Source organism: Lepidochelys kempii, chromosome 4 (assembly GCF_965140285.1).
Source record: "Lepidochelys kempii isolate rLepKem1 chromosome 4, rLepKem1.hap1, whole genome shotgun sequence".
Classification (NCBI taxonomy): Eukaryota; Metazoa; Chordata; order Testudines; family Cheloniidae; genus Lepidochelys; species Lepidochelys kempii.
In genome coordinates, this window is record NC_136383.1 from 105,099,728 (window position 1) to 105,116,776 (window position 17,049).

The window sequence follows — 17,049 nt, forward strand, 5'->3', positions numbered from 1 at the left end:
AGAGACATCCTCAACCAATTTGTGGTCATCTACTTAGATGATATTCTTTCTTTTTCAGAGAATGACCACCAGGTGCACCCTGTCCTTGACTGGCTTCACCAAAATCAACTTTGCATTTCTCAGGTTTTGTGTAAATTTCACAAGGATACCGTCCAGGTTCGGGGCTATGTCGTCTCAGCAGCAGAACTTGCTATGGACCCCTGCAAAGTTGCAGCCATCACTGAGTAGAAGGCAGGTAAGTGGGATTCACAAATGGTGAATAGGTGCGGCAGTTCCTGGGATTCACAAATGTTTACTGGTGATTCATCCAAGGCTTCTCTAATGAGGTAGCTCCTATAATGTCCCTCCTCAAGAAAGAGGCTAAATTCATCATGTTCACCAACACAGAGATGGTTTTCAACTGCTTGAAAAAGGCATTTATTTCTGCCCACATTTTGACCCATCCAGATCCCACAAAGGCCATCATAGTTGAGACAAATGCCTCAGGCTTGGCAATAGGCATGATCTTCTCACAATTTACCAGCCCTCACTGGTTGCTTCATCCCTGTGTCTTTTTTTCTTGGAAACTGACTCCCACAGACAGAAATCATGATGTTTGGGACAAGAAACTCCTCGATATCAAGGCTGTCTTTGAGCAATGGCAGCATCATCTCGAGCGGGACCATACCTGTCCAAATCTGGACTGTTCACAAGAATTTGGAACATCTACAGATAACATCAGATTCACTGGATCCTTTTCCTCTCCCAATTTGACTTTATGGTTACATGCTGTCCAGGGATTAAGAATGGGAAGGCGGATGCCCTGTCCTGCAAGAAAAAGTACCATGAAGTGGAGCAGGAGAGCAACAATACCCGAAGTCCAAAGGTGCAAACAAAAGTATAGTGGACCACTATACTTACACCTTCCCAACCCTGTCTGCAGGACCATCACTGATCATCTGATGATCACATCTGTTCCTTGCTTCTAAGTGACCCATTTGCAGCCCCAATCTGCTAAACTCTAAGAAACAGCAGTTCTTCGCTGTATTCAAGTTTCCATCTACAACAAGACCTCCTTTATCAAGGGGATCATCTCCACATTCCTGAGTACAGCTCCTTGCTTCAGTTGCTAAGACTGTCTCATGACTCACCCTTGGCGGGACATTTTGGACAATTTAAAACCTGGAACCTAACCCCTAGGTACTTCTGATGGCCAACCCCATGAACTGATGTAAAAAACTGTGTTAGGTCATGCAACCTCTGTACCCATACAAAGAAACCATGAGCCAAGCCTGTGGGCCTCCTTCAGCCCCTCCCCACACCTACATTTCCTTGGTCACCCTCTCAATGGACTCTATTGTAGAGTTACGACACTCCAGAGGGCACTTAGTTATCCTGACCACAATGGACCTCCTTAATAAGATGCTCATTTTATTCCCTGATACAGTATTCCATCTGCCCGTAAACTGCACAAGCCTTCCTGCAGCACATCTTTCAGTACCATGGCATGCCTACATATATCACTCCTAATCCTGCAATTTGTTTCTTGGTTCTGGCACGAATTGGTTCTGCCTTCTCAGCACCAAGCCCCTCACCCAACAGCCTACCAATCTACTAGTCTAGAAAATGGTTATACTTGGAACAATAAAATCAGAGATTCAGCACACAATATTAAGAATCCTGAAAAGTCTTGAGTAGAAGGTTACAGGATTTCTAATAGGAATCAGGCATCCTATTGTCTCTAATTTTATTGATGGATTCCTGATTTAAAGAAAAGCTGAATACACATTATTTCAAAAGACACATAAAAATGTATTATCCACCAATTAACCAACAGCTCTAAATCTAATTTTGAACAAATATCAGAGAATAGAGGACAAAATACTTTATCAATGTGTTCTCCTTTGCCATAATGTGACTTTTGTTTGCTGAGCTTGCTGTCTATAAACAACTTATAATGTTCTCTTTTGATTTAAACAGTGCTAACATTTCTGCATTTACTGCAATAATATTGTGTGTGCCCTAACACTGTAAAGTGAGACATAGAAGCAATTTGCTCTTTATATGATATTGATTTTAAAATAAATGAGCAAGGTTTATGCTCATTCCATGCAGAACATAAAAAAAACAAAACTAGATTTCTCAAAGTTATGTGTACAACTTCACGAAACCAGACTAAAAATAGTTATGGAAAAGTTTTGTGGAGGAAATTTTAAATACTTTGTGAAGGAAGATTGCTGATCCCATTCATCCAGTTTAGCTCTCATCAGGTTCTTAACTTAATCTTTGGAGCCCTTCAGGGTTTGTCTACACTGCAATTAAATACCCATGGCTGGCCCCGGTCAGCTAGCTCAGGCTCAAAGAGCTCAGGCTACAATGCTGTTTAATTGTGGTGTACACTGTAGACTTGTAGAGATATGTTTATGAAAGATTGTGATTTGGAGACACTCCCTCATAAGGGACTGTGTTGTGAGCGTGGGAATTTGGAGCTGTGCCCTGTAGCCGGGGATTGGAACACCATATGGCTGTGTGTAGCAGTTTATCAAAGATGCTCTCCAGTTTGTTTTATTAAAATTGTATTCCTTTCTCTTTCATTTGGTTTGTTGTTTAATGAACCGCAAGATCATTACAAATGTGTTAAGGCTCAGGCTGGAGCCTGGGTTCTGGGACTCTGACCCCTTTCCAGGGTCCCAGAACCCAGGCTCCAACATGACCCCAAATGTCTACACCATAGTTAAACAGCTCCCCATAACCTGAGTCCCACCGACCTGACTCAGCTGACACAGGCCTGGCGCAGTGTAGACATTCCCTCAGAGAGCTAAGTAGCTATTGAATTCTTTCTGACTGCAGGTAAATGTATCATTAGAATCTGATAATTGCCATTCATTATTTGGTGGTTTAGCACATTAGAACTCCTCAAAGAACACCTCAATTCAGCAAGAATGTCAGGGCCAAACTTCCCAAGGTTTATGGTCTGCTAAGCATAAGACTTCTTACATTTGTTCATTCTCAGACTAACCCACAATAACCCTTCCTATCCAGAAAGGATTATTATCTGGTAGATTTTAAATGGTCACAAAGCAGTGTGATAAATTCACCAAAGTGTCTCAAGTGAGATTATTATTTAAATGAATTCTTTGTCTATTCCTAAATCCAGGATGCTTGGAGCTACACCATTTAAGGTTTAGAGCTGGGCAAATAGTGGACTTTTTTCCAGTTTGTTAGCAATTTTTAAATTAGGAGGGAAAATTGTGTTGGATTTAAAAAGTGTTTTCATTCAACAAATGTTTCATTGCAATAATTTTTGAATGTTTTATAAATAAAATCAATGGAAATTTTGGAACAAAAAGTAGTTTAAAATCATTTTGATTTTCTCAGAAGTTTTTTCCTGAAATAAAGAATTTGACAAAATAGACATTAATTCATAAAACATTCCAGTGTTGGTGAATCTGTATTTTTGCCAAAAAAAGTTTTGGCCCAAATATTTCACTCACCTCCAGCCCAAAATATTCCACTTGTTTGCAGTTTCTTTTATGTTTTGTTTTCAGTATTCACTATCATACAATAGCATAACCCTTAAAGAATGAGGTCCCAACCTTGCTGTATATAACCAGAGTAACCACATTGAACCTCACAGATTTTCATGATTACTATTTCCTCTCCTATGTGTTCTTTATACCCAGAGTACAAAGTAGTATGATTCAAGAGAACGTTGTTTCCTGGCTGCCCAAATGACAGTTAACTGGGAAAGAACTTTAAAGTGCCTGTGATTCAGTATTTGCTGAATAGCTCTTTCCTGACTGCTGTGTCTGATATTGAGGTCAGCCAGGGAGAGCTTTTTTATGGCACTAATTGACTTCTTCCTCCTCTATTACAGATGGAGATGTAGCTGTAAAATGGCTGGATTAAGCAGTTTTCCCTGAGTGACATCAGAAATAGAAGTGTCTGCCAGGGAAGAACAGTAAAAAGAGCCATGCACGGCCTTAAAATCCCCCCATTCTCTTAAATCTGTCCTTTGGAGGGCAGGTCTAGTCCCCCTCATTCAGATATTATAGGTTGGGGAGAAGACTGGGACAGGGATGAGAAACCTAAGGAGTGGAGACTGGGAGTGACTAGGTGAGAAGTATAGAACCAGGGGTGGGGAAGACACAGGACTGTGACAGAGAGAAAAGATGGGTGAGGTAATATATTTTATTGGATCAACTTCTGTTGATGAGAGAGACAAGCTTTTGAGCTACACAGAGCTCTTCTTCAGGAAGCCCAAAAACTTGTCTCTCTCACCAACAGAAGTTTCTCCAGTAAAAGATATTACCTCACCCACCTTGTCTCTCTAATATCCTGGGACTGACATGGCTACAATAACACTGCATAGGACTGGGACAGAGACAGCCTGGAAAGGATAGAGTAGAAGGCAGGGGAATGGGCAGAAGAGTCTTTGCCCAGTAGACTACTGTCATAAATATAAAGGGAAGGGTAAACCCCTTTGAAATCCTTCCTGGCCAGGGGAAAGCTCCTCTCACCTGTAAAGGGTTAAGAAGCTAAAGGTAACCTCGCTGGCACCTGACCAAAATGACCAATGAGGAGACAAGATACTTTCAAAAGCTGGGAGGAGGGAGAGAAACAAAGGGTCTGTGGGTCTATCTATAGTCTGTCTTTGTCGGGGATAGAACAGGAATGGAGTCTTAGAACTTTTAGTAAGTAATCTAGCTAGGTACGTGTTACATTATGATTTCTTTAAATGGCTGAGAAAAGAACTGTGCTGAATAGAATAGAACTATTTCTGTCTGTGTATCTTTTTTGTAACTTAAGGTTTTGCCTAGAGGGGTTCTCTATGTTTTTGAATCTAATTACCCTGTAAGGTATCTACCATCCTGATTTTACAGGGAGGATTTCTTTATTTCTATTTACTTCTATTTTTTATTAAAAGTCTTCTTGTAAGAAAACTGAATGCTTTTTCATTGTTCTCAGATCCAAGGGTTTGGGTCTGTGGTCAACTATGCAAATTGGTGAGGCTTTTTATCCAACATTTCCCAGGAAAGGGGGGGTGCAAGTGTTGGGAGGATTGTTCATTGTTCTTAAGATCCAAGGGTCTGGGTCTGTAGTCACCTAGGCAAATTGGTGAGGCTTTTTACCAAACCTTGTCCAGGAAGTGGGGTGCAAGGTTTTGGGAAGTATTTTGGGGGGAAAGACGCGTCCAAACAGCTCTTCCCCAGTAACCAGTATTAGTTTGGTGGTGGTAGCGGCCAATCCAAGGACAAAGGGTGGAATATTTTGTACCTTGGGGAAGTTTTGACCTAAGCTGGTAAAGATAAGCTTAGGAGGTTTTTTCATGCAGGTCCCCACATCTGTACCCTAGAGTTCAGAGTGGGGGAGGAACCTTGACAACTACACTCTGCTCCAGAACCTAGAATCAATCCCAAGATTCCCACGTCTCACCATTCCTCTGCTGTCAACAAACATCTGTGGAAATAATGAACACAGTGTCTTATTCCTAGGCCTACCAAATTCACGGCCATGAAAAATGTGTCACGGACCATGAAATCTGGTCTCCCTCCATGAAATCTGGTCTTTTGTGTCTTTTAACCCTATACAATACAGATTTTAGGGGGGAGCCAGTGTTTCTCAAACTGGGGGTCCTGATCCAAAAGGGAGTTGCAGGGGAGTCACAAGGTTGTTTTAGGGGGGTCATGGTATTGCCACCCTTATTTCTGTGCTGCCTTCAGAGCTGGACAACCAGAGAGAGGTTGCTGTTGGGCAGGCCCCGCCATCAGCAGCACAGACGTAAGAGTGATAATACCATGCCATGCCACCCTTACGTCTGCACTGCTGCCTTCAGAGCTGCGTGGCCAGAAAGTAGCAGCTGCCGACTGAGGGCCCAGCTCCACAGGCAGAAGTGCAGAAGTAAAGGTGGCACTGCCATACTATGCCATCCTTACTTCTGTGCCGCTGCTAGTGGCAGCTCTGCCTTCACAGCTGGGATCCCGGCCAGCAGCCACTGTTCTCCAGCTGCCCAGCTCTGAAGGCAGGACCACCACCAGCAGCAGCACAAAAGTAAGGGTAGCAGAACCGCAACCCCCCCTTGTAGCACTGCAACCCCTATAATAATCTTGTGACCAACCCCACAACTCCTTTTTGGGTGAGGATCCCTACAATTACAACACCATGAAATTTAAGATTTAAATAGCTGAAATCATGAAATTTACATTTTTTTAAAACCCTCTGACCATGAAATGGAACTTTAATTTGGTAGGGCCCTACTTATTCCCCTCTAGTGCTGGTCCATGTAGAGGATGAGGGAGGCTGTGTTGGTGAGTATCTGAGTGTCTGTTGCGGGGACAGTTGGTCAGTTTGACCATGTGCTTGATTGTTTGAAAAGTGTGAATTGGAAGTGCTTTGTTCCAGGTGAGCCTGGAGTGGGCCTGACTGTTATAAAAAGCTAGTCAGCTGTGAACCAGCTGAGCAGCGAACAGAGGGAGTTTGCTTGGGGAGAGCCCACTGAGGCTTACATCTTGCAGGCTTCTCTGAGTAGTTACTACAACTCCTGAGGAAGCTCATAGAAGGAAGGTAATATGGATGGTGAGCGTTCAGCTGTTAGCTATACAGGATGTGCCATGTTTGTCTTTCTTCCACAGGACAGAAGCGACTTTATCTGTACAAAGTGCAAGCTGATCTCCATATTGGAAGAGAAGGTTCAAAGTCTGGAGAAATAAGTATCGACCCTGCGTTGCGTAAGAGAAACTGAAGATTTTCTGGACAGATGTCAGGATATGCTTCTAAGGACACAACATTCTGAAGATTCCGAGCAGGCTGCGCAGTGGGGACAGAAGGACAGTGAAGAAATTTGGCAGCATGTGACCTCCAGAAGAAAAAAGGGGAGCATCCATGTACCAGCAATGCAGATACAGGTAAGAAACCATTTTCATGTTCTCTCCACAGGTACTAATGCAGAGAGTGGACTAGATGATACATCTGAGGGTAGGGAACAGAAGGAGACTCCGCCGATTGGAAGGCATGAGATGCACTGTCCTAAGGATGGGGGTTCCATCCACTCCCAAGAGAAAGAAGTGGGTGGTTGTGGTCAGGGACTCCCCCCTAAGGGGGACTGAGTCATCTATCTGCCACCCCGACTGGGAAAACTGAGAAGTCTGCTGCTTGCCAGGAGCCACGATGTGATGGAGAGACTGCCGAGACTCATCAAGCCCTCGGATCGCTACCTCTTCCTGCTTCTCCACGTGGGCACCAATGATACTGCCAAGAATGACCTTGAGTGGATTACTGCAGACTATGTGGCTCTGGGAAGAAGGATAAAGGAGTTTGAGGCGCAAGTGGTGTTTTTGTCCATCCTCCCTGTGGAAGGAAAAGGCCCGGGTAGAGACCATCGAATTGTGGAAGTCAATAAATGGCTATGCAGGTGGTGTTGGAGAGAAGGCTTTGGATTCTTTGACCATGGGATGGTGTTCCAAGAAGAGGAGTGCTAGGCAGAGACGAGCTTCACCTAACGAAGAGAGGGAAGAGCATCTTCACAAGCAGGTTGGCTAACCTAGTGAGGAGGGCTTTAAACTAGGTTCACTGGGGGAAGGAGACCAAAGCCCTGAGGTAAGTGGGGAAGTGGGATACCGGGAGGAAGCATGAGCAGGAGAGCGCAAGAGGGAAGGGCTCCTGCCTCATACTAAGAAAGCAGGACAAACAGCAAGTTATCTCAAGTGCCTATACACAAATGCAAGAAGCCTGGGAAACAAGCAGGGAGAACTGGAAGTCCTGGCACAGTCAAGGAATTATGATGTGATTGGAATAACAGAGACATGGTGGGATAACTCACATGACTGGAGCACTGTCATGGATGGATATAAACTGTTCAGGAAGGACAGGCAGGGCAGAAAAGCTGGGGAGTTGCATTGTATGTAAGAGAGCAGTATGACTGTTCAGATATGAACATGAAACTGCAGAAAAATATGAGTATTTTTGTATGAAACGGCAGAAAAACCTGAGAGTCTCTGGATTAAGTTTAGAAGTGTGAGCAACAAAGGTGATGTTGTGGTGGGAGTCTGCTATAGACCACCAGACCAGGGGGACGAGGTGGACAAGGCTTTCTTCCAGCAACTAACGGAAGTTACTAGATCGCAGGCCCTGGTTCTCATGGGAGACTTCAATCACCCGTGCACAGACAATCCAAGAAGTTTTTGTAAAGTGTAGGGACAATTTCCTGGTGCAAGTGCTGAAGGAAACAAGTAGGGGCAGAGTTCTTCTTGACCTGCTGCTCATAAACTGGGAAGAATTAGTAGGGGAAGTGAAAGTGGATGGGAACCTGGGAGGCAGTGACCATGAGATGGTCGAGTTCAGGACCCTGACACAAGGAAGAAAGGAGAGCAGCAGAATATGGACCCTGGACTTCAGAAAAGCAGACTTTGACTCCCTCAGGGAACTGATGGGCAGGATCCCCTGGGAGAATAACATGACGAGTAAAGGAGTCCAGGGGAGCTGGCTGTATTTTAAAGGATCCTTATTGAGGTTACAGGGACAAACCATCCCAATGTGTAGAAAAAATAGTAAATATGGCAGGTGACCAGCTTGGCTTAACAGTGAAATCCTTGCTGATCTTAAACACAAAAAAGAAGCTTACAAGAAGTGGAAGATTGGACAAATGACCAGGGAAGAGTATAAAAATATTGCTCGGGCATGCAAGAGTGAAATCGGGAAGGCCAAATCACACTTGGAGTTGCAGCTAGCAAGAGATGCTATGAGTAACAAGAAGGGTTTCTTCAGGTATGTCAGCAACAAGAAGAAAGTCAAGGAAAGTGTGGGCCCCTTACTGAATGAGGGAGGCAACCTACTGACAGAGGAAGTGGAAAAAGCTAATGTACTCAATGCTTTTTTTGCCTCTGTCATCATGAACAAGGTCAGCTCCCAGACTACTGCACTGGGCAGCACAGCATGGGGAGGAGGTGACCAGCCCTCTGTGAAGAAAAGTGGTTCAGGGCTATTTATGTAACCCTTCTGCCCGTCAGAGTTGGCAGCAACAAGGGCCGGGTTCAATATCTAGGGGATCCATTCCAATAACACAATGCAAAACTGGCTCAAGCCCCCACCCAGTGACCTTGGACAAATATATAACACCCCCGCTGGGCGCTTCCAAGAGGCAATACTTCCCCTCTAGCAAAAACGGAGTCTGAGTGTGGCAAAAAGCCTTTTAATAACAGAGAGAAACAATGTGGCATTATGTTGGGGAAACACCACCAACAGGAAAGGAGGACTTGTGGCACCTTAGAGACTAACCAATTTATTTGAGCATGAGCTTTCGTGAGCTACAGCTCACTTCATCAGATGTTTACCGTGGAAACTGCAGCAGACTTTATATACACACAGAAATCATGAAACAATACCTCCTCCCACCCCACTGTCCTGCTGGTAATAGCTTATCTAAAGTGATCAACAGGTGGGCCATTTCCAGCACAAATCCAGGTTTTCTCACCCTCCACCCCCCCACACAAATTCACTCTCCTGCTGGTGCTAGCCCATCCAAAGTGACAACTCTTTACATAATCAAGTCGGGCTATTTCCTGCATAGATCAAGGTTTTCTCACATCCCCTCCACCCCCATACACACACAAACTCACTCTCCTGCTGGTAATAGCTCATCTAAACTGACCATTCTCCAGGTTTAAATCCAAGTTAAACCAGAACATCTGGGGGGGGGGGTAGGAAAAAACAAGAGGAAACAGGCTACCTTGCATAATGACTTAGCCACTCCCAGTCTCTATTTAAGCCTAAATTAATAGTATCCAATTTGCAAATGAATTCCAATTCAGCAGTTTCTCACTGGAGTCTGGATTTGAAGTTTTTTTGTTTTAAGATAGCGACCTTCATGTCTGTGATTGCGTGACCAGAGAGATTGAAGTGTTCTCCGACTGGTTTATGAATGTTATAATTCTTGACATCTGATTTGTGTCCATTTATTCTTTTACGTAGAGACTGTCCAGTTTGACCAATGTACATGGCAGAGGGGCATTGCTGGCACATGATGGCATAGATCACATTGGTGGATGTGCAGGTGAACGAGCCTCTGATAGTGTGGCTGATGTTATTAGGCCCTGTGATGGTGTCCCCTGAATAGATATGTGGGCACAATTGGCAACGGGCTTTGTTGCAAGGATAAGTTCCTGGGTTAGTGGTTCTGTTGTGTGGTATGTGGTTGTTGGTGAGTATTTGCTTCAGGTTGCGGGGCTGTCTGTAGGCAAGGACTGGCCTGTCTCCCAAGACTTGTGAGAGTGTTGGGTCATCCTTTAGGATAGGTTGTAGATCCTTAATAATGCGTTGGAGGGGTTTTAGTTGGGGGCTGAAGGTGACGGCTAGTGGTGTTCTGTTATTTTCTTTGTTAGGCCTGTCCTGTAGTAGGTACAGCCTACTACAGCCCCGCAACCTGAAGCAAATACTCACCAACAACCACATACCACACAACAGAACCACTAACCCAGGAACTTATCCTTGCAACAAAGCCCGTTGCCAATTGTGCCCACATATCTATTCAGGGGACACCATCACAGGGCCTAATAACATCAGCCACACTATCAGAGGCTCGTTCACCTGCACATCCACCAATGTGATCTATGCCATCATGTGCCAGCAATGCCCCTCTGCCATGTACATTGGTCAAACTGGACAGTCTCTACGTAAAAGAATAAATGGACACAAATCAGATGTCAAGAATTATAACATTCATAAACCAGTCGGAGAACACTTCAATCTCTCTGGTCACGCAATCACAGACATGAAGGTCGCTATCTTAAAACAAAAAAACTTCAAATCCAGACTCCAGCGAGAAACTGCTGAATTGGAATTCATTTGCAAATTGGATACTATTAATTTAGGCTTAAATAGAGACTGGGAGTGGCTAAGTCATTATGCAAGGTAGCCTGTTTCCTCTTGTTTTTTCCTACCCCCCCCCCCAGATGTTCTGGTTTAACTTGGATTTAAACCTGGAGAATGGTCAGTTTAGATGAGCTATTACCAGCAGGAGAGTGAGTTTGTGTGTGTATGGGGGTGGAGGGGATGTGAGAAAACCTTGATCTATGCAGGAAATAGCCCGACTTGATTATGTAAAGAGTTGTCACTTTGGATGGGCTAGCACCAGCAGGAGAGTGAATTTGTGTGGGGGGGTGGAGGGTGAGAAAACCTGGATTTGTGCTGGAAATGGCCCACCTGTTGATCACTTTAGATAAGCTATTACCAGCAGGACAGTGGGGTGGGAGGAGGTATTGTTTCATGATTTCTGTGTGTATATAAAGTCTGCTGCAGTTTCCACGGTAAACATCTGATGAAGTGAGCTGTAGCTCACGAAAGCTCATGCTCAAATAAATTGGTTAGTCTCTAAGGTGCCACAAGTCCTCCTTTTCTTTTTGCGAATACAGACTAACACGGCTGTTCCTCTGAAACCACCAACAGGATTCATAACACAACCCATGAGCAAAAACCCACCCTAAGAAAATTGGGTCGTGTCCTTTCCCTTTGGTTCTTGAGTCCAGCAACCCGAAATCACCCAAAGTCCCAAAAGTCCAATGACCCAAAAGTCTCTGTCCCTGGTCAGGGCAGCCCCAGAGTTTGAAAGTTTATCTGCAGAGCTTTACCTCCCCACCTGGGTGGAGATCGGGAGGGAAGAGAGGTAAGGGGTACCTTACTTGATCTGAAGCTGACTGCCCCGCAGCTCCATAGGACTCCACTCCACTCCACCAGTCTGCATCCCACAAGCAGCTCCCATCATCCCACGAACTGCTCCATTCCGCATCCCACAAGCAGCTCCTGCCGTCCCGCAAACTGCTCCACAATATATCTTCAGGCTCCCCCACTTCTTAACACAACGCTCAGTGATTTCAGCTCTTAATCAGTTCAGCTCTTTGGTGAATTCAGCTTGTAGTATGGGAGCCTCAGTGCTGGTGCACCATTAGCCCACAGTGAACTCAGCAGCCTGTAATTAGACACCTAATGGAATCAAAATTAGCTCTGATATTCTACAGTGGAGAGAGGAGGAAGTGCAGTTAGCATGTAAGGTCCTCACCAAGGGGCCCATACCACCAAGTATTAATACTTGTCCCCAGTCTCTCTGAATTCACAGAGTTTTAGAACCCATGACCCTTGCCTAGCGAGTGCTACTTAGTTGATGGTGAGTCCCTCCATCATAACAGAAGGCCAAGTACAGTTCCAAGCACAGTTCCCATAATCAGGGTAATAACAATTTATTCTGCCCCAATAACAGAGACACTGGGGATCCCACAGCAGCCAAAGTGACCATTTGGGCAGCTATGGCCTCATTCTAGGCGGGGTGGGTGTGCCTATGCAAATGAGATCGGCCCCGAAGTTCTTTTCCACAACTTGCCACACCTCACCACCAGATATCAGGGTGGAGCTCATCCTGACTCTGCTTACATTTAGAAAAGCTGGACAAGTACAAGTCCATGGGGCTGGATGCGCTGCATCCGAGGGTGCTAAAGGAGTTGGCAGATGTGATTGCAGAGCTCTTGGCCATTATCTTTGAAAACTCATGGTGATCGGGGGACGTCCCAGACGACTAGAAAAAGGCTAATGTAGTGCCCATCTTTTAAAAAGGGAAGGAGGATGATCCAGGGAACTACAGGCCACTCAGCCCCACCTCAGTCCCTGGAAAAATCATGGAGCAGGTCCTCAAGGAATCAATTCTGAAGCACTTAGAGGAGAGAAAAGTGATCAGGAACAGTCAGCATGGATTCACCAAGGGCAAGTCATGCCTGACTAATCTAATTGCCTTCTATGACAAGATAACTGGCTCTGAGGATGAGGGTAAAGCAGTGGATGTATTATTCCTTGACTTTAGCAAAGCTTTTGACACAGTCTCCCACAGTATTCTTGCCAGCAAGTTAAAGTAGTCTGGGCTGGATGAATGGACTATAAGGTGGATAGAAAGCTGGCTGGATCGTCGGGCTCAACGGGTAGTGATCAATGGCTCTATGTCTAATTGGCAGCCAGTATCAAGCGGAGTGCCCCGAGGGTCGGTCCTGGGGCCGATTTGTTCAATAGCTTCATTAATGATCTGGAGGATGACGTGGATTGCACCCTCAGCTAGTTTGCAGATGACACTAAACAGGGAGGAGAGATAGATACACTGGAGGGTAGGGATAGGATACAGAGGGACCTAGACAAATTAGAGGATTGGGCCAAAAGAAATCTGATGAGGTTCAACAAGGACAAGTGCAGAATCCTGCACTTAGGACGGAAGAATCCCATACACTGCTACAGAATAAGGCCCGAATGGCTTGGCAGAAGTTCTGCAGAAAAGGACCTAGGGGTGACAGTGGACGAGAAGCTGGATATGAGTCACCAGTGTGCCATTGTTGCCAAGAAGGCCAATGGCATTTTAGGCTGTATAAGTAGGGGCATTGCCAGCAGATCGAGGGACGTGATCGTTCCCCTCGATTTGACATTGGTGAGGCCTCATCTGGAGTACTGTATCCAGTTTTGGGCCCCATACTACAAGAAGGATATGGAAAAATTGGAAAGCATCCAGCGGAGGGCAACAAAAATGATTAGGGGACTGGAACACATGACTTATGAGGAGAGGCTGAGGGAACTGGGATTGTTGAGTCTGCGGAAGAGAAGAATGAGGGGGGATTTGATAGCTGCTTTCAACTACCTGAAAGGGGGTTCCAAAGAGGATGGATCTAGACTGTTCTCAGTGGTACCAGATGACAGAATGAGGAATAATGATCTCAAATTGCAGTGGGGGAGGTTTAGGTTGGATATTAGGAAAAACTTTTTCACTAGGAGGGTGGTGAAGCAGTGAAATGCGTTACCTAGGGAGGTGGTAGAATCTCCTTCCTTAGAGGTTTTTAAGGTCAGGCTTGAGAAAGCCCTGGCTGGGATGATTTAGTTGGAGATTGGTCCTGCTTTGAGCAGGGTGTTGGACTAGATGACCTCCTGAGGTCCCTTCCAACCCTGATATTCTATGATATCAATTCCTCTGTGGCAGAGATCTGTGTGCTGCATCTAGAGGTTCCAATCTGCTGATTGACTTTTGATGGATGTCAGTAAAGTGTCTTATGATCGAATTTCTGTTTTTTCAGTTTGGTTTTTAAAAACCTAGGAAATTACCCACCAAAAACCCAACATTATTTAGGTTGCGAAGTCAAGCACTCAAAAGTTAGAAAATACCAAAATTAATGTTGCATGGGATTAATTTAGCCTATAATGTTCACATTTAGTACTGTATATAAAGAAGAAAGTCTAAGTTAAGCAATTGGAAGAGTAACATGCTTAAGATTTAGATATCATTGTCAGAATTATGAATGTATTTATGAAAACATTGTTAGGTGTTCAAAGAAGGATTTATGTGCAATAGTCACTTTTCCATAATCCATAAATTTACCACACAGTGAGTGTTAAAGAGCTCTGACCTTTTGCAATAGACATAAATATACTTAATAATCCTTCTGAAAAGGATGTAATTTTATTTATGACATTTTAAAAGGGGTTCTATGGGAGGAATAGTTAATAATCATGAGGTCATCTAAAAGATTGTACATGCGTCTTCTATTTCTTTTTGAAAAATTAAGTGATATAAATATATTAAGTAAAAAATCAGCCAGTTCCCTCAATTTTCTAGTACTGTTGATTTCAGAATATATTTCTTTCCAGCAGCAGCCCTAAAATTTGGAGGACTTCAGAAGATTGCCTAGATGCCTCTACACCTCAGTAACTGTTGTTGGTGATGCCAATTATCGCACCACAAATCAGGATGTACAGGGCTTTGGGTCCTGAACCTGTTATCAGATCCCTACAGGTAGATCCCTGCACCTGTGCATTGAAGTAAAACACCATTGACGTAAACAAGGCTCCAAACAGGTGCAGAGATGAACATTTATGTATTTGATTGCAGTATTGGATGCTAGGAAATCAAACAATGTCATGACCTACGATATGCTCATGTCAGACACCTATAACTTTCTGGCAGCTTGCAATGATATTAGTATATCTGGTGCTTAACCTACTGTCTGCTTTTATGTAATTAATTTAAAGATCTTGGTGCTGGTCAGAAAGCTATGCAGTCAATGTGAATTTTGTCATTCACTTCAATGGGGCCAGGATTTTACCTCTAGACTCCAGGAGTGAACTATTTCCTTGGAGGACAGAAATGACTTGACACAGACAGGAGACACAATGGGTAAATTGCAGTACCTAATTACCCTTTCTGCTGGGAGAAATCTCAAATATAACTTATTTCAAAAGATTTATTATTTTCATATCTTATTTAATGCTTTATTCCCTTTTCATAATCTTCATTGTCCCTTGTGAAGCTAGGATAACTTTCCTGACATCTATCATGCTCTGCAGCATGAGTGATGTACCAGCCATTAACCACAGCAACAAAAACTGGTTTGTTTATAGGTTTCAGAGTAACAGCCGTGTTAGTCTGTCTTCGCAAAAAGGAAAGGAGGACTTGTGGCACCTTAGAGACTAACCAATTTATTTGAGCTTGTAGCAGTGCATGGGATACTTCCGTCCTAAGTGCAGGACTCTGACTCTGAATGGTTGTTACAATTAACCCCTAATAGGGTTATAACTGAAAGAGGTGAAAGAAAAAATTCTTGCCTTCCTCTCCCCACAGTTTTTCTTTGTCGATTTGATGGTATTTTGAGTGAAATTCTGACCCCACTGAAGTCAATGGGAGTTTTGCAAGTCTGATATATACCTAGTTCAGACTGGGTATGGTGACAAGCTTAACAGAGACTTTAGTATGGTCATTCTAATACAAGTATGTTTGGATGCCCAAAAATGCAAGGTGCAACTTCAACTCTTATTGACTTCAGTGGGAACTTAAGGTCACTCAGCACTTCACAGGGACTGATACCCGAAACTAACAAGAGAATTGAGGCACTTAGCGTCATAGTCACAGGTCGAGCTGCACCTCTGACTATTCTGCATTCCCTCTGAGTGCAGATCCACTGGTAACGTGCCTTGTGCCTTTACCTCACTTGGGGTGGATCTCACAAGTCTCCTAGTCTTAGACCAGGTCCTAGGCTACCAAACCCTGTGGGTCAGCCATGCTTACCCCAGCAGGTCTGACTGGATTCAGTACTTGCAGTTTTTCCCTTCAAGAGTCTGTGACCAGTAGTATGCAGTGACCAGCTTCTTTACACCAAAGTATTGTTTAATCTTAACAGTAGGAACAAAGCATAACATAAGAGAAAAAGAATGAACTGGTCTGGCTGAGGCATGGGAGGTAGAACATCCAAGAGAATAGCTCTTGAATTATTCCTAAGGGGTTGTTAGATGGTTGGCTATCTGAAGCTACTGCACTCTTTTCCTATCTATGTGCAATCAGCCTCTTCTTGAATCAACCATATGTATTCATAAAGTGAACCCCCTTACAAGAGTCAGACGAACATACAGAACATAGTATGCACATTCTTCACACCCAGGTCCCAATCCTTCTCTCACTGAGGTCAATGACAAAAATCCTATTGGCTACAGTGTGAGGAGGATTGGGCCTGTACTGCCCCAATTTACCATAGGACAGATTTATCTAGAATTGGTATTAATGTTTGTAAATTTTAAAGATATTTAAAAGGCTTTAGAGAGGTTAAAACACTTCTTGATTTTGAGGATTAACGTTAATGGATCTGTTGCCTGACAATCAATATCAACAGACCAAGAAAAGATCATTAAACTTGTTCAGTTGTTTTCAAAGTATTTTACTTTCAGGGTTTAAAGCATTCAACTTTGATGAAGACTCATGTAAAGTAAAGTAAAGCAAAACAAAACAAAACAAATAAAAATTTGTGCTTCTAAATCTGACCATTGTCCAACTTTCTTGAAATCTCACAGGTCAGGCTCCCTCTGATAGTTTTAAATTTATTTTAGTCCATAATTGTATATGGTTGGAAAAATCTGTGTGCGTGCTATTCATTGCACTTACACTTTAGATAATCCAACATCTGTACATTGGTTAGGGGTTGAATTTGTATCTCTGGCCAACAGGGTTTTTTTTGTGCAAATTCCAGTATTTTCATATGCACAGGTGTTAAACAATTTGAAGCATATTCATAT